This window comes from Solanum verrucosum, unplaced genomic scaffold (assembly GCF_900185275.1).
Source record: "Solanum verrucosum unplaced genomic scaffold, falcon-dt-bn FXZP01000280.1, whole genome shotgun sequence".
NCBI classification, from domain to species: domain Eukaryota; kingdom Viridiplantae; phylum Streptophyta; class Magnoliopsida; order Solanales; family Solanaceae; genus Solanum; species Solanum verrucosum.
Window position 1 is genome coordinate 266925 of NW_026019982.1, and position 20021 is coordinate 286945.

Sequence of the window (20021 nt, forward strand, 5' to 3'; positions counted from 1 at the left end):
CTTTATATCTTACGGTTATACTTTCGCACAATAATTCATTTGTACCACACTGACATTATATTTTGATCCATGAACTATAAGATCAAAAACAACACTTTTATAAGTGAAACAAAATATAATTGAATAGTGCATTTTATTTGGCCAATCATTTATCTGTCCACACTATATGACAGATTCGAATTTAAGATCCTCGTAACCATTTATAGCATTGAGTGCTACTTCATATCAAATATACCGTTGACGGTCATTTTGATATCGATTTCAATACGACATAACTTATCGAGATCTCTTCATTTTTCATCATTTTCAGGTACCTAAATCTTTGTCAAGATTTTATGAAGTGTTATGTCATAGTGCTCTTTCAAAGCATTTACCTCATTATCATGACCACTTTGATAATTTGCTCCTCTCCTTTCTCAAGGAATTTTATGTTTGGAATCGATTGGTCTATCACGCTTCTGGCGTACCATAGACTCTGTCCTTTAAGGACTATTTATCGAAGCATTTGCAGCTTAATTAAAATATTGGGTCAGCAAATACATCTGGCAAATTATTTGCAATATTTTGCAAATGAATTATCTCTTGAACTTCAAGTTCATATTTTTTTTTAATGAGGATATAGATAATTCACCCCACACATAATTTTCACCTGCTAAACATAACTCCCCCTAATGTTAGGAAATCTAACATTTACCCCAGCGGCATTTGGGGATCCATATTTGTGCGTGGTGGAGAAATAAAATCATATGTGCACACATCAAATATTTAGATGAAAATTATTTGGTTCCTGACCCTGAACCAATTGTGGTGGGAGAACCTTGTTGGCTTGATGCATACACGTTAAATAAACTCATCTCATACCAAATTTTATTTGAGAGATTTGTTCTCATAATCAATGGTCTAGCTATAATTGGAGGCAAACAATTTCTACTAAACCAACTAGTATTATCAACATAATTTTATAGTTTGGAACTGTGCTCTTAATTTAACAATTTGAGCAAACAACCTTACAAAAATCAATTTGTAAGTTGATACAAATGCACATGTGACTATACCATAGATGCATCTATTAAATCATAATAGTAAGCGGTCCACATGGTAGGTGAACTGACCCATATTCACTTTTTACATGTTTCAAATAATTTCAGGTGATACAATCCCAACTTTAGCTGGTACAATGATAATTTTATCATGATAACAAGCAACACATGAGAATTCTCGAAGAATCTTTTATTTCTTCAACATATAACCACATGAATTCTCAATTCTTTTACATCACATTTGAACCGAAATGGTCAACCGGTTATGCCGACTGATATTTATTCTAGTAAACTTCTAGTTTACTTTTGCATGTGATTCCATCATCATGCCTATATTTGTATACAACAAACAAGAGAAAGGCGGGTAACCTTTTATGTAAATATTCATAACCCGCTTTGATTGTAGTAATCTGAAGATATTTAATCTTTCAATAATTTACAGTCCCAATATAATAATTTTTTTTCAATTCCTTCGAATCTTAAAAAGTTTCTTTTGAGACTTACTACAACCTCAATATTATGAACTATTTTCATTTCTGAATAGTAACAAATTAGTTCTTCCGAAACTCTTAATTAAATGTGTGTACTGCCACAAATTTTACAACACAATTCTTATGGCGATCATCTCCTTCAAGGAGAAAATTATCATTATTGTCATGATTAAAATTATTACATGCAAGATTTATTTCTTGACAACCAATGACAAATTTGTGTTACCGCACAACATTTATTTTGGTCATGACCACAACCTTTATAGAAAAAAATTATTTCTTTCTTTTGTCTCCAATAGTTCATGATAAAACATACAACAATATTTGTGTAGTACTCAAAGTATATGACCAAAATGACCATTTATGTCAAAATATGTTATTTTTTTCAATATCTCAAACCTCCCGTAGAGGTGAGATGTGACATTCATCCAACCATACATGAACATGCCCTTATTCATACGAACACAAGTCACATTCTCTTCGAGAAATGAACCATAACCATTTGTACATGCTGCATAAGTTTTTATCAGAAACACATTGTCATGTTTTGGCATTATCACATTTATGTGACTCACCTCAACATCACTTTAAGAGGTCAAATGTACCAAATATACTACCATTTTGTATTCCTTTGTTTTGATGGAGGATTTACAAAACTTTTCAAATTGGCTTGCATCAACAACAATGTGCCCAATATCTTTTCATACCACTTTGATGGATAAAAATTACATCCACATTTGAAGGACCATCTTAAGAGACAATGTGCCCAATAACCTTTCATACCACTTTGATAGACAAAATTACCTTCACATTTGAAGGACCATCTTAAGAACCCATAATGTTCTTCCTTTTAATTATCACAATGATGACCATTAACATTTTACCACACCCATATTCATACATTCAACCACTTGTCATTTTTCAGACATATTATACATTGTTACCACATTCACATAAGAGAATGGAGAAAATTAATTGGGCATATTTCATGACTTTCCGTCAGAAGTATACAACTTTATGTTAGTCATCATTATATCATCACTATAGTGCATTAGGACTTAAACCCAATGTCTTACCCATATAAAGACGCCTTTGGTCATAAATCAATGGGACTTGAACCCAACTTGTTATTATCATGGTGCACCGAGACTTTACTCGATGTCTTACCCACTTGGTGCGGTGAAACTTGAATTCACCGTCTTACCCTCAATCAATGTCTTAATAAACCAAATGCATTACCAAAAAACAATATTGAATACCATAAATATAATCTGAATTTGACTTAAAATTGATTAAAAATGAACAAAACTAATTAATTAGAGCAACATGCTGGAACCATATAAAAGTGCCAAGTTAAAATAAATTAAAACATTTTAATAGTCCCTCTCAACATTGTTATGAAGATTAACATAATATACTAACCATTTTAAAATAGCCACAAAACAAACTTTGTTAGTACAAATAATATATTAATAACTCAACAAGTAAATGTTTATATAAAGAAAAATCAAGAGGTGCAAAAGTAACCAATAATGACGATCTAATCAGTATGTATATGCCACATAACTCAATAACTTATCTTTTAATAAAACAAGATCATAAAGAACAATTTCTTTACAAATTATTAACTTACAAAAATAATTTTACTTTTAAAATATATAAGTGATCAAATTGTTAGACTCATATAATTTTGAGATGGTAAGAAAACTAATGATGAATAATCAAAAGTAAAATATAAAATAGATTATATAGTAATTTACCTTGTTTCTGAGAGGAAAATAAACACAAATATTTTTACCTTCTTTATATTTACTTTGCTTCAATCCTTCAATAGTAGAATAATCGAGCTGATAACGTATTGTAAAACTTAAGAACAAAAGAACAAATATAAAGATGAAGACAAGAAGAATATAAGACAAGATGAATAATATGAGATAACTTTCTTTCTTTCAAGTGTCACCAAATCTTCAAGTGTCTACAATATGAACCCTTATGCCTCTATTTATAGTGCAACATAGAGGCATACAAAAGGTTAGTCATAAACATGACATTAACATGAATATAATGGAGGAAGTTATGGAAGTGAAAGGTTACAAGAATAATGGTTATAAAGTTGGAGGTTATGGAGGTTATGGTTATCTTCATAATGGAGGAAAGTAATGGAGATAATGGGTGAGAGTAACTTCTTGGTGTAATGGACATCCACACTATAATATTTTATAACAATACATAGGTATATAAAAATATATATAAAAAAATTTATAACAATGTTCATAAATTTGATATACAATATTATACACCTAATTTACAACAATATATAAAATTTTAGGAGTTGTTTATACACACATATATAATACTATAATATTATATACTACTATACAAAAACGGACTTTATCTTCGTCCTTGAATTCAAGCATTAGACTCATCCAAAACACCTAAACACTACATCAAATCACCCTAAATTTTATATCTAGATTACTCAATACGTACCTAGTCTTTTGTAGCAATACTCACTCCGAAAAGAAGCCTATCTACCAAAAAAAAACAATTTTTAAAATTTTAAATTTCAAGCTAATCACAAAAAATGAAATAAATAGTAAATATGAACTCTATAATCGCTTTGTAAAGTACGGGAAGAAGCAAATAAATAAAAGTCAAACCCCAACATATAGGCAACAATATCATCTTATTTCTCAGATGTATAAATTGATTTTGGGAATTTTACAAATTTTTGATTAATAAAATTCAAAAATAGAGATTGTTCAAGTAATTCAACAGATCTTTGTCCGCAATGCACTACATTCAGTTACAATTATCCACAATACTAGGAGAATCATTATTGTGCTCAAATGAAAAATCTCACTAGGCATCTCGATCTATATTCTCATTATTACGGATCAAAATATAAATATTTATTTTTTGATAGTTTCAGAGTAATTTTAAATTAAATTGTGATCATCTTGTTTTCAATGGAAATGCTTAGAAATAAAATTAGGATTGACAAGTAGATAGTGTCATGACTTGTTATCGATCCTAATTTTATCTCTATACATCTCAATCGAAAACAAGATGATCACATCCTAATTCAAATATACTTTGAGAACATTGAAATATATAGTTATTCAAATCTAACCAACAGTTGGCTTGAAGCATTTGGGATGGTAGTTAAAGCATTTTTATTGAGAAATGAAAATAGAAATTTGACTGTACAAAGAAAAGATAAATTTGAAAGCAGATCAAAAAAATTATAATAACATCGTAGATTCTAGTCTCAAGTTTATCACGTTTACATGGAGGATTTTTCTTAGCCAAAGTCACACGACCAACAGACTTGTAATCGAAAGATCATGCATGTTCTTCATGATACCTATGAACACTACAAAACATTCCTTTACATCAACACTAAATCCTATTAATCCCAGTTTCTTCTGGCAATCATGCATCTTTGCTTAATCAATTTTTTTGTATCTACTTGATTCCATAGACAAAACAAAAAGAAAATAAAGGTACGATATATATATATATATATATATATATATATTATATTACAAGAAAAATTGAGAGTATACTAATTGTTAAATTCTATAACAAACTCTATCAGCATTTCTATTACGATCACCATCGTCTTCTTTGTCCAAATTAGCAAGTACTTCATCTCCAACATCATCTTCCTCTACAATAATGTCGTCTTCTAATTGCAAAGATGAATCAATAAGTTCTTCAACGTCATTCATATTCTCATCGCTAGTAGATTTTCCCTTCTTCTTTATCTTACATATTACATAACCCTTGTTCTTAATTTCTCTAGCACCCAAATAACCATCATACAAAGAGTATTCCGTCATTAGCCACTCGCCATTAGCATTCTTGTTATCACTTTCGCCGCAGGTGTACTTCAAAATTTTCACGTAACCCACAAGTCTACATTTGTTGTCAAACACCTCTTTTCCCTTTCCTTGTGGCTTCCACGTACCCTTCCCTACAGTTCGGACAACTCTTTCCATTTTGGATTTTTTTTAATTTTGGAGCGTTATGAAGTAACGTGGGTAGCTGTTAGCGCCTTCAAAAATCTGCCAGGGTTCGTTCTCCGCGTAAAGATTAACCACCTCCATAAATTGATTCTGATTGGAAAGTGGTTCATCTCACGTAAATCCTACTAAGTAATTCATGAGTTCAATATTTTTCGGAGAAAATATTTAACCCAATCGACCTAACTTAGCTCGAGTCATTATTTTAGTGATTGATGAATTAAAGAAACAAAAATATGAATAGAGTTATAGATTTCTATTTAAAAATAGAGACCAAATTAAACTAAAACTAGAAATCACTCTAACAAATCTTAATTAAATATAAATAAGTGAATACCATAATTTATAGACAGAAATTTGGTATTCATAATGAATATCAAATTAGGAGTTACCTAATTTTGATTGGCTAACTTTTTTTTAGCAGTTGTTTCCTACTTTTCCAACACGGATTTTAATAGTGAACATGTTAAATTTTAATCATAAGTTTATATATGGAATCTTTAAGTGTTTTGAATTATAAAATTGTCATATTTGGAAATTATCTAAAAATAAATTAAGACCACTTTTTTTTTTTTATAATTTTCAAATATGACGATTTTATATTTCAAAAAACGCTTGAAGATTCCATATCTGAACTTATTATAAAAATTTAGCATAATTCCTATTAAAATCCGTGTTGGAAAAGGAAATATTAATATTCCCCAAAACCGAAACCAAATCAAAAGAAAAGGAAAGGGCAAACAACCGCTAGAAAAAAAAAGGTTAGCCAATCAAAATTAGGTAACTCCTAATTTGATTTTCATTAGGAATACCAAATTTTCTCTCTATATATTATCACCACCAAAAGGCAAAAGCAACGCTCATCAATTAAGAGCTAATATAATTTTCTCTAATAGTAAGAAGTAATCAAAATATTAGTACAAGAAAGTGATAATAAATCAAATTAAAGGAAGATGACTTCTTGTGGCAAAGTAGAAAATCCAATTCTATGTGCAGGGGGTTGTGGTTTTTATGGAACTTCAAGCAATCACAACCTTTGTTCCCAATGTTACAAAGATTTTCTTAAAGAAGAAGAAGCCAAGAATATCGTGGTTTTATCTGAAAAGATATCATCTCTTACTTTTCATGAAGGTACAACGACTGAGAATGTTGATTCGACAATGAAGATTAAGCAAAGATGCATGACTTGCAAGAAGAAAGTAGGATTAATAGGGTTTAGTTGTCGATGTAAAGGAATGTTTTGTAGTGTTCATAAGTATCCTGAAGAACATTCATGTACTTTCGATTACAAGTCTTTTGGTCGTGTGACTTTGGCTAAGGAAAATCCTCCATGTAGACATGATAACTTAAGAATAGGATCTAAGGACATTGTTGTAGTTGTTTCGATTTGCTTTCAAATTTTATTTTATCTTTGTAGAAATTTCATCTCTTAATAAAAATCCCAAATTGGTTCTATTCCTTTATACATCCCAAATTGATATGTTGTTGCTATCTTTAAGGTAAATTTGGCTAATTTCTCCACGGATAAGAATCAATTTTCTTCTCCAGCTGTGTTGAAAAAATAATTTTAAAAAATCTAGTCTAGACTATTAATCACGGTATAAATTTCTATATAATTTGCTCTCCTCAACAGAAATAATCAAAATATTAGTACAAGAAAGTGATAATAAATCAAATTAAAGGAAGATGACTTCTTGTGGCAAAGTAGAAAATCCAATTCTATGTGCAGGGGGTTGTGGTTTTTATGGAACTTCAAGCAATCACAACCTTTGTTCCCAATGTTACAAAAAATTTCTTAAAGAAGAAGAAGCCAAGAATATTGCAGTTTTATCTGAAAAGATATCATCTCTTACTTTTCATGAAGGTACAACGACTGAGAATGTTGATTCAACAATGAGGATTAAGCAAAGATGCATGACTGGCAAGAAGAAAGTTGGATTAATAGGATTTAGTTGTCGATGTAAAGGAATGTTTTGTAGTGTTCATAAGTATCCTGAAGAACATGCATGTACTTTCGATTACAAGTCTTTTGGTCGTGTGACTTTGGCTAAGGAAAATCCTCCATGTAGACATGATAAACTTGAGAATAGGATCTAAGGACATTGTTGTAGTTGTTTCGATTTGCTTTCAAATTTTATTTTATCTTTGTAGAAATTTCAATTTGCATCTCTTAATAAAAATGCTTTAATTACCATCCCAAATTATTATGTTGTTGCTATCGTTGATGTAAATTTGGCTAATTTTTTAAGGGTAAGAAATAACAAAATCTCCTTCGACTTTAAATTATATATTATGGTATAATTTTTCAGTAAAACTCTATGTAGCATTAGACATTAGAATATCCTCTACTTTTTCAATATTCTAAAAAGTTATAATTAATGTTCAATATGTAAATTGTATGAATCGAAGTAAAATTTAAAGATATAGAAACTATTGCTATTAAGTTGCATGATATTTAGGTTGAAAATTAATACCCATTTAAGAAGAGCGTACCAAAAGAAGGATAATTTTAGTTCTAGCATTAACTAAAAATATCAAATTATTACTTTAGTTTATTAATACTATACATCAATTAATATGTGTAATCAATTAATATGTGTAATGACCCGGAAGGTCATTTTTGGAAATTTTGAATATTCATTTAACTAGAGTGAACTAATTGATGGTTAATTGTTAAATATCTAATTTTAGTTAATGCTAAATGGGTTAAGTTTATAATTTGGTTAATACCATATAGCACTTGACCCATATAGGAAAATAAATTATTAGGATTGAGAATTTTTGGTTCATAATTTAAGAAAAGAAAAAGAGTCAGCTGCCGACGGGAGAATACTTCATGTCCAGGTAATATGTAACCATGCCAAATATATGCAATAGTGCGTATGAATGGAGTATATTATTGTTATTATTATAATGGTGAACAACATAGTCTTTTATAGTGCATTAATGACTGCAAAGTATGATTTGAATTGGAAAATCAAGGTCATTTATTGAGGGCTAATGAGAAAATAGTGTTTGATTATTGGCTACATATAGTTGAAATTGAGTTCTGTCTCGTGTGGAAGTGACAGGCGAGGAGTTGGGTTCCTTGGCTTATGCGATTCCATCACTGGTTTCGTAACCAGTGGTTCTCATATTTATTAATTTTTATTTTATTATCACATAATTATTCAAGTTATGATATATTGGGATACTTATTAAAAATTAAAGTGTATTACATTATATGAAAGTTATTAAGGTTGTAGTGTATGGAGAAATTATGACTTAATCTTAGGCTCGAAATTTGGAAAACATGAGAGTTGACATGTTAATTGGCACCAAGATTAGGAACTTGATTATAAATTGAGTGAGTTTTTGGGTCTAGGCTAGACCTGTAGTAATTTGAGTGTGGTTAGTTTCGAAATCTTATTGTGATTATTAATGTGAATAGATTGCTTTGAGTTGGAAGTTCAACGAAAGGGAAGACTCAAGTCTCGGAGTAATTGTTCGACTATTTGAGGCAAGTGGATTCCTAAACCCTTGTTAAGTGTATGGAATTCGTGCATTTCCTTGTGATATGTGTTTGGGGGTAATGAGACTTGGTGATGTGTTGACTTGTACATATTGATTATTTTTCAATGATGAAAAAGGGGTAATAAAAGGCAATGTGTTTAATTGTTGATGTGTGATGTTTGAGATTGGGTTGAAAGGCTTATTGAATCATTGTTGATGTTGTATCACAGTTGTATTGTTGTGAATTGTGTATTGTTATGAAAATGGTCATCTCCTCATTATTTGTGTGAAGATGTCATTTGCATTGGTTCTGAGACATAGTTGTGATAAGTGTTATGTGATAAGAGGATGTACCATTTCGAGGGACGTATCGAGCGCCGCGATAGATATTATATTTCGAGGGACGTGTCACGCGTCGCGACGGATACTATATTTTGAGGGATGTATCGCGCGCCGCGATGGTTCCTATTGCCGAGGGTTGTATCGCGCGCCGCGATGGATGCATGGACAGATATGTCCCCCATGGATCCCGGATTGAGAGACAGTGGGTGTGTATCACTAGGTCAGACATGCATCACTATACTTAATATTGCATTCCATTGCATTGCACATATTATCATATAGTGAACTTGATATTGTGTTTTGCTGATCTTGTGAGTGCCTTTCTCTGGAACTTTGATTGGTGAATATTGAGCTTGAATTTGAGGATATGTAATTGTTAGAGTGTTGTTGTTGAGTTATGTGCTATGTGAATTATGAACTGTTAGGTTGGGCTGGTTTTAAGCAGGTTGTAGTCGTGGAGGTTGTAATTGATGAATATTGAACTTGTTGTTGAGAATATGTGATTGTTAGAATGTTGTTGTTGAGATATGTGCTATGTGAATTGTGAACTGTTAGGTTGAGCTAATTTTATGCAAGTTGTAGTTGTGAAGGTTTGGTTGGGATTTAAGGAGTACCCGTATTCTATCCCCTTAGCTTGTGTTTAGAGGTTTACTTGCTGAGTACCGCGTGGTTTGGTACTCACCCCTTGCTACTACATTTTTTTTGTAAGTCACTAGCCCAAACCTTTGTGATATATTCTCTTCTTTTTCGAGGCTTCTTGGAGATTTGTGAGGTAGCTGTTTGTCAACTCAACAGACCTTCTTACTCCTGTTTATGATCTTGTTCTACTCTAGAAACAATGTCATATGAGACTTGTGTTTTTCTTTTGAATCAGTTGTAATACTTTAGAGGCTTGTACACGTGACAATCAGATTTTGGGGGTATTTTTGAGTTAATTATGAAATTTCCGCATTTTATTGTAATGGGTGAGTGTTAGGCTGACTTGTCTTGGTGGGATAAGACGAGTGCCATCACGCCCATTTTTGGATCGTGACAATATGAATTTTATGATAAAATATGCGCTTCATTTCTTTATTCAATCTTAAATAATGTACAAAGTTCATTATGAAAAGTAACTTATAAGTTACGATTCTCATCTTGTCATGCTCCCTATAAATTTTTATTTGCCTCAATTCATAGTGAGTGAGTTTACATGAGTTCGTGATATATATAGAGATAGAGATTCTAGTTTGTGTTGTCTACGTCGAAAGTAATACTAAAAATTAAGAAATAAGATTGGTAAATGCTATATTAATCATTATTGTATAATTAAGAGTAACATAGTAATTTTAATATAATCTTATTGGATTATCAGTTTAATCAATAACTATAATTATAAAATTGATAATTGAATAAATTTGATTACAAAATCATTTAAAATTCGTTAACCAATATTAATAAACTAATAATATTTTTTTCGATTCAATTTATAGATCAAACCAATTTTTAATGCTCCCCACAGAAGGAAGACCGCCAGAAACCAAATCAACAAGGACATAAAGATCTATTTCCCTTAATAACTTTGCACGGTTAATTTAGAAACCAATTCTACAATTTTTCAAATTTTAAGAGTCAAATAAAAAAAATTTAGGCAACAATTTTTCAATAGGCCTTTAAAATTTTCAATTATTGTAACTATTTCTTAATTTCTTTTTAGATAATTTCCAAATATGACAATTTTATAATTCAAAACACTTGGAAGGAGTATTACTTTTAGAAACTAATTAAATATTAAAGAACATCTATTTTTAGTAAGTACATCATGTAAATAGGAAAGGAAGGAGTATTATTTTTTATTAACTGTCTATTTTTAACTAGGAAAAGAATATTATATTCCCAAACCAAAACCAAAAAAATCCGTTAATTTCCTAATTTGATTTCCCTTAGGCTCTCTCTCTCTATATATTTCCATCGAAGGCAAAAGCAACACTCATCAACTAAGACACTATTAATCACCAACATTGATATATAATTTGCTCTTCTAAAATAAATAATCAAAATATTTGTACAAGAAAGTGATAATAAATCAAATTAAAGAATGATGACTTCTTGTGACAAAGTAGAAAATCAAATTCTATGTGCAAGGGGTTGTGGTTTTTATGGAACATCAAGCAATAACAACCTTTGTTCCCAATGTTACAAAGCTTTTCTTAAAGAAGAAGAGGCCAAGAATGTATCTTACAAGAAATCTTCTCTTATTTTTCATGATGATTCTGAAGGTACAACTAAGAACGTTGAATCGACGATGAAGATTAAGCAAAGATGCATGACTTGCAAGAAGAAAGTAGGATTAACAGGGTTTAGTTGTCGATGTGAAGGAATGTTTTGTAAGGTTCATAGGTATCCTGAAGAACATGCATGTACTTACGATTTCAAGTCAGTTGGTCATGTGACTTTGGCTAAGGAAAATCCTCCATGTAGATCTGATAAACTTGAGACTAGGATCTAGGATATTGTTGTAATTGTTTCGATTATTCTTATAAATTTAATCTACTCTTTTAATTTTTAGAATTAAATTTCAATTTGCATATCTCAATAAAAATGATTTACCATCCCAAAATGGTATGTTGTTGCTATCGTTAATGAAAAGTTAGCTAATTTTTAAAGGGTGAAAAAAATATATCAATTTTCCTCTCTAACTTTGTAGGAAATAATAAAATAAGATTCTCCTTCGACTTCAAAATATATATCTCATGGTATAAATTTTTCAATAAAACACTGTGTAGTATTACCCCATGGATCAGGCGCCTTAAAGCATCCAAAATTTTCTTATGAAAAACTTTATGAGGACCTCTGTAATGAATTGTTGTAGTGAGTTAGAGAACATTACGTATAGTTCCACCAATTTTATTAAATTCATGATTTTGCAACACACGTCCATGAAAAAGCGCCAGAGATGCACAAAACCACATTTTTAGTAATCATCCTAGCACTATTTCACTATTTTCTTACAACAGTTTAAAAAATTTGGTATATAATATTATACATATTGTAAAACTTAAGAACAAAAGAATAGTATAAAGATGAAGACAAGAAGAATATAAGACAAGAGAAACAATATGAGATAACTTTCTTTCTTTCAAGTGTTCACCAAATCTTCAACTGTCTACAATATATATGAACCCTTATGCCTCTATTTATAGTGCAACATAGAGGCATACAAAAGGTTAGTCATAAATATGGCATTAACATGAATATAATGGAGGGAGTTATGGAAGTGAATGGTTACAAGAATAATGGTTATAAAGTTGGAGGTTATGGTTATCTTCATAATGGAGGAAAGTAATGGAGATAATGGGTGAGAGTAACTTCTTGGTGTAATGGACATATATCCACACTATAATATTTTATAACACTCCCTCATGGATGTCCACAGATAATATGTCTCGTTAAAACCTTACTAGGAAAAAACTCTGTGGGAAAAAATTCCAGTGAAGGAAAAAGAGTACACATATCTTTTAATACGCTTTGAATGTTGCCTCATTAAAAACCTTACTAGGAAAACCCAATTGGATAAAATCATGGTTAAGAAAAAGAGTACAACGCGTATTTTTCTCCCCTGATAAAAACTTTACTTGTATCTCGTAGACGATGCATTCCAATCTTATATCACAACTTCTCAAATATTGACGTTGACAATCCTTAGTGAATAAGTTTACAAGATTATCACTTGAACGGGTCTTTGAACGTCAATCTCTACATTTTGTTGAAGATCATGTGTGAAAAGACTTTTGGTGAAATATGCTTTGTCCGATCTCCTTTGATTGTATCCTCCCTTCAATTCATGAGCTATATAATATTTCCATATATGGTGGCTGGAATATCCTTTTCAAAAGAAAATCTCATATTTTTTGAATATGATAGATCATGATTCCAACCAAACACACTCCCGACTTAATTCATAAATCCATATTATTTCTGCATGATTTGAAGAAGTGGTTACTAGTGTGATTCTTTGAATTTTCAAGATATTGTTGTGTCTCCATATGTAAATAATAGTCCATTTGTGATCGAGCTTTATGCATATCAAATAAATATTTTGCATCTACATAATCAAATCATTTTTGATTCAGGTATTGATCATTTCAATTTTATTGAAGCTCGTCTTTTCTTCGAAAAGAAGATCACACATCTTCTATGTGTTGAGTCACTTGCTTTGTTAGTTTCTTGTCATAACTTGAATGATAATATGACAATCCTTTCACATAACTTTCGTTATGTATATCAAATAATCTTCTAGCATTTGCATAACCAACAATCTTTAAGTGCACCAATTGCACTAATACATGACATTTTAAATCATTTTCATGAGATCAAAAAGATTCTCTCTATGTTAAGCAGTCTCAAAATCATTGGGTACTCAATGGAATTGCTTTAAGACCTTTTAAATCCTTCAAGGATTTTCATATAACCATCATCGTCTAGTTAGACATAATAATCATTCATTATGCATATTCAAGTATTTCATCTATTGCCAGATTGAAACAAGTCTCATTGCATTCACCACTGGAGAACATATCTCTATTTAATAATGTCAAGATTTTTGCGAAAATCCTTTATGCCCTGAGGCACAAACCACACTTTATATCTTACGGTTATACTTTCGCACAATAATTCATTTGTACCACACTGACATTATATTTTGATCCATGAACTATAAGATCAAAAACAACACTTTTATAAGTGAAACAAAATATAATTGAATAGTGCATTTTATTTGGCCAATCATTTATCTGTCCACACTATATGACAGATTCGAATTTAAGATCCTCGTAACCATTTATAGCATTGAGTGCTACTTCATATCAAATATACCGTTGACGGTCATTTTGATATCGATTTCAATACGACATAACTTATCGAGATCTCTTCATTTTTCATCATTTTCAGGTACCTAAATCTTTGTCAAGATTTTATGAAGTGTTATGTCATAGTGCTCTTTCAAAGCATTTACCTCATTATCATGACCACTTTGATAATTTGCTCCTCTCCTTTCTCAAGGAATTTTATGTTTGGAATCGATTGGTCTATCACGCTTCTGGCGTACCATAGACTCTGTCCTTTAAGGACTATTTATCGAAGCATTTGCAGCTTAATTAAAATATTGGGTCAGCAAATACATCTGGCAAATTATTTGCAATATTTTGCAAATGAATTATCTCTTGAACTTCAAGTTCATATTTTTTTTTAATGAGGATATAGATAATTCACCCCACACATAATTTTCACCTGCTAAACATAACTCCCCCTAATGTTAGGAAATCTAACATTTACCCCAGCGGCATTTGGGGATCCATATTTGTGCGTGGTGGAGAAATAAAATCATATGTGCACACATCAAATATTTAGATGAAAATTATTTGGTTCCTGACCCTGAACCAATTGTGGTGGGAGAACCTTGTTGGCTTGATGCATACACGTTAAATAAACTCATCTCATACCAAATTTTATTTGAGAGATTTGTTCTCATAATCAATGGTCTAGCTATAATTGGAGGCAAACAATTTCTACTAAACCAACTAGTATTATCAACATAATTTTATAGTTTGGAACTGTGCTCTTAATTTAACAATTTGAGCAAACAACCTTACAAAAATCAATTTGTAAGTTGATACAAATGCACATGTGACTATACCATAGATGCATCTATTAAATCATAATAGTAAGCGGTCCACATGGTAGGTGAACTGACCCATATTCACTTTTTACATGTTTCAAATAATTTCAGGTGATACAATCCCAACTTTAGCTGGTACAATGATAATTTTATCATGATAACAAGCAACACATGAGAATTCTCGAAGAATCTTTTATTTCTTCAACATATAACCACATGAATTCTCAATTCTTTTACATCACATTTGAACCGAAATGGTCAACCGGTTATGCCGACTGATATTTATTCTAGTAAACTTCTAGTTTACTTTTGCATGTGATTCCATCATCATGCCTATATTTGTATACAACAAACAAGAGAAAGGCGGGTAACCTTTTATGTAAATATTCATAACCCGCTTTGATTGTAGTAATCTGAAGATATTTAATCTTTCAATAATTTACAGTCCCAATATAATAATTTTTTTTCAATTCCTTCGAATCTTAAAAAGTTTCTTTTGAGACTTACTACAACCTCAATATTATGAACTATTTTCATTTCTGAATAGTAACAAATTAGTTCTTCCGAAACTCTTAATTAAATGTGTGTACTGCCACAAATTTTACAACACAATTCTTATGGCGATCATCTCCTTCAAGGAGAAAATTATCATTATTGTCATGATTAAAATTATTACATGCAAGATTTATTTCTTGACAACCAATGACAAATTTGTGTTACCGCACAACATTTATTTTGGTCATGACCACAACCTTTATAGAAAAAAATTATTTCTTTCTTTTGTCTCCAATAGTTCATGATAAAACATACAACAATATTTGTGTAGTACTCAAAGTATATGACCAAAATGACCATTTATGTCAAAATATGTTATTTTTTTCAATATCTCAAACCTCCCGTAGAGGTGAGATGTGACATTCATCCAACCATACATGAACATGCCCTTATTCATACGAACACAAGTCACATTCTCTTCGAGAAATGAACCATAACCATTTGTACATGCTGCATAAGTTTTTATCAGAAACACATTGTCATGTTTTGGCATTATCACATTTATGTGACTCACCTCAACATCACTTTAAGAGGTCAAATGTACCAAATATACTACCATTTTGTATTCCTTTGTTTTGATGGAGGATTTACAAAACTTTTCAAATTGGCTTGCATCAACAACAATGTGCCCAATATCTTTTCATACCACTTTGATGGATAAAAATTACATCCACATTTGAAGGACCATCTTAAGAGACAATGTGCCCAATAACCTTTCATACCACTTTGATAGACAAAATTACCTTCACATTTGAAGGACCATCTTAAGAACCCATAATGTTCTTCCTTTTAATTATCACAATGATGACCATTAACATTTTACCACACCCATATTCATACATTCAACCACTTGTCATTTTTCAGACATATTATACATTGTTACCACATTCACATAAGAGAATGGAGAAAATTAATTGGGCATATTTCATGACTTTCCGTCAGAAGTATACAACTTTATGTTAGTCATCATTATATCATCACTATAGTGCATTAGGACTTAAACCCAATGTCTTACCCATATAAAGACGCCTTTGGTCATAAATCAATGGGACTTGAACCCAACTTGTTATTATCATGGTGCACCGAGACTTTACTCGATGTCTTACCCACTTGGTGCGGTGAAACTTGAATTCACCGTCTTACCCTCAATCAATGTCTTAATAAACCAAATGCATTACCAAAAAACAATATTGAATACCATAAATATAATCTGAATTTGACTTAAAATTGATTAAAAATGAACAAAACTAATTAATTAGAGCAACATGCTGGAACCATATAAAAGTGCCAAGTTAAAATAAATTAAAACATTTTAATAGTCCCTCTCAACATTGTTATGAAGATTAACATAATATACTAACCATTTTAAAATAGCCACAAAACAAACTTTGTTAGTACAAATAATATATTAATAACTCAACAAGTAAATGTTTATATAAAGAAAAATCAAGAGGTGCAAAAGTAACCAATAATGACGATCTAATCAGTATGTATATGCCACATAACTCAATAACTTATCTTTTAATAAAACAAGATCATAAAGAACAATTTCTTTACAAATTATTAACTTACAAAAATAATTTTACTTTTAAAATATATAAGTGATCAAATTGTTAGACTCATATAATTTTGAGATGGTAAGAAAACTAATGATGAATAATCAAAAGTAAAATATAAAATAGATTATATAGTAATTTACCTTGTTTCTGAGAGGAAAATAAACACAAATATTTTTACCTTCTTTATATTTACTTTGCTTCAATCCTTCAATAGTAGAATAATCGAGCTGATAACGTATTGTAAAACTTAAGAACAAAAGAACAAATATAAAGATGAAGACAAGAAGAATATAAGACAAGATGAATAATATGAGATAACTTTCTTTCTTTCAAGTGTCACCAAATCTTCAAGTGTCTACAATATGAACCCTTATGCCTCTATTTATAGTGCAACATAGAGGCATACAAAAGGTTAGTCATAAACATGACATTAACATGAATATAATGGAGGAAGTTATGGAAGTGAAAGGTTACAAGAATAATGGTTATAAAGTTGGAGGTTATGGAGGTTATGGTTATCTTCATAATGGAGGAAAGTAATGGAGATAATGGGTGAGAGTAACTTCTTGGTGTAATGGACATCCACACTATAATATTTTATAACAATACATAGGTATATAAAAATATATATAAAAAAATTTATAACAATGTTCATAAATTTGATATACAATATTATACACCTAATTTACAACAATATATAAAATTTTAGGAGTTGTTTATACACACATATATAATACTATAATATTATATACTACTATACAAAAACGGACTTTATCTTCGTCCTTGAATTCAAGCATTAGACTCATCCAAAACACCTAAACACTACATCAAATCACCCTAAATTTTATATCTAGATTACTCAATACGTACCTAGTCTTTTGTAGCAATACTCACTCGAAAAGAAGCCTATCTACCAAAAAAAAACAATTTTTAAAATTTTAAATTTCAAGCTAATCACAAAAAATGAAATAAATAGTAAATATGAACTCTATAATCGCTTTGTAAAGTACGGGAAGAAGCAAATAAATAAAAGTCAAACCCCAACATATAGGCAACAATATCATCTTATTTCTCAGATGTATAAATTGATTTTGGGAATTTTACAAATTTTTTGATTAATAAAATTCAAAAATAGAGATTGTTCAAGTAATTCAACAGATCTTTGTCCGCAATGCACTACATTCAGTTACAATTATCCACAATACTAGGAGAATCATTATTGTGCTCAAATGAAAAATCTCACTAGGCATCTCGATCTATATTCTCATTATTACGGATCAAAATATAAATATTTATTTTTTGATAGTTTCAGAGTAATTTTAAATTAAATTGTGATCATCTTGTTTTCAATGGAAATGCTTAGAAATAAAATTAGGATTGACAAGTAGATAGTGTCATGACTTGTTATCGATCCTAATTTTATCTCTATACATCTCAATCGAAAACAAGATGATCACATCCTAATTCAAATATACTTTGAGAACATTGAAATATATAGTTATTCAAATCTAACCAACAGTTGGCTTGAAGCATTTGGGATGGTAGTTAAAGCATTTTTATTGAGAAATGAAAATAGAAATTTGACTGTACAAAGAAAAGATAAATTTGAAAGCAGATCAAAAAAATTATAATAACATCGTAGATTCTAGTCTCAAGTTTATCACGTTTACATGGAGGATTTTTCTTAGCCAAAGTCACACGACCAACAGACTTGTAATCGAAAGATCATGCATGTTCTTCATGATACCTATGAACACTACAAAACATTCCTTTACATCAACACTAAATCCTATTAATCCCAGTTTCTTCTGGCAAGTCATGCATCTTTGCTTAATCAATTTTTTTGTATCTACTTGATTCCATAGACAAAACAAAAAGAAAATAAAGGTACGATATATATATATATATATATATATATATATATATATATATATTATATTACAAGAAAAATTGAGAGTATACTAATTGTTAAATTCTATAACAAACTCTATCAGCATTTTCTATTACGATCACCATCGTCTTCTTTGTCCAAATTAGCAAGTACTTCATCTCCAACATCATCTTCCTCTACAATAATGTCGTCTTCTAATTGCAAAGATGAATCAATAAGTTCTTCAACGTCATTCATATTCTCATCGCTAGTAGATTTTCCCTTCTTCTTTATCTTACATATTACATAACCCTTGTTCTTAATTTCTCTAGCACCCAAATAACCATCATACAAAGAGTATTCCGTCATTAGCCACTCGCCATTAGCATTCTTGTTATCACTTTCGCCGCAGGTGTACTTCAAAATTTTCACGTAACCCACAAGTCTACATTTGTTGTCAAACACCTCTTTTCCCTTTCCTTGTGGCTTCCACGTACCCTTCCCTACAGTTCGGACAACTCTTTTCCATTTTGGATTTTTTTTAATTTTGGAGCGTTATGAAGTAACGTGGGTAGCTGTTAGCGCCTTCAAAAATCTGCCAGGGTTCGTTCTCCGCGTAAAGATTAACCACCTCCATAAATTGATTCTGATTGGAAAGTGGTTCATCTCACGTAAATCCTACTAAGTAATTCATGAGTTCAATATTTTTCGGAGAAAATATTTAACCCAATCGACCTAACTTAGCTCGAGTCATTATTTTAGTGATTGATGAATTAAAGAAACAAAAATATGAATAGAGTTATAGATTTCTATTTAAAAATAGAGACCAAATTAAACTAAAACTAGAAATCACTCTAACAAATCTTAATTAAATATAAATAAGTGAATACCATAATTTATAGACAGAAATTTGGTATTCATAATGAATATCAAATTAGGAGTTACCTAATTTTGATTGGCTAACTTTTTTTTAGCAGTTGTTTCCTAC

The 20021-nt window shown here is 30.5% G+C and overlaps 2 pseudogenes; both read right to left on the reverse strand.

Moving 5' to 3' along the window:
- Positions 1-5106: 5106 nt before the first annotated feature.
- On the reverse strand, positions 5107-5709 carry LOC125817665 (NAC domain-containing protein 78-like; annotated as a pseudogene).
- A 13444-nt stretch (positions 5710-19153) lies between these two features.
- LOC125817666 (NAC domain-containing protein 78-like) lies at positions 19154-19748 on the reverse strand (annotated as a pseudogene).
- Positions 19749-20021: the final 273 nt, after the last annotated feature.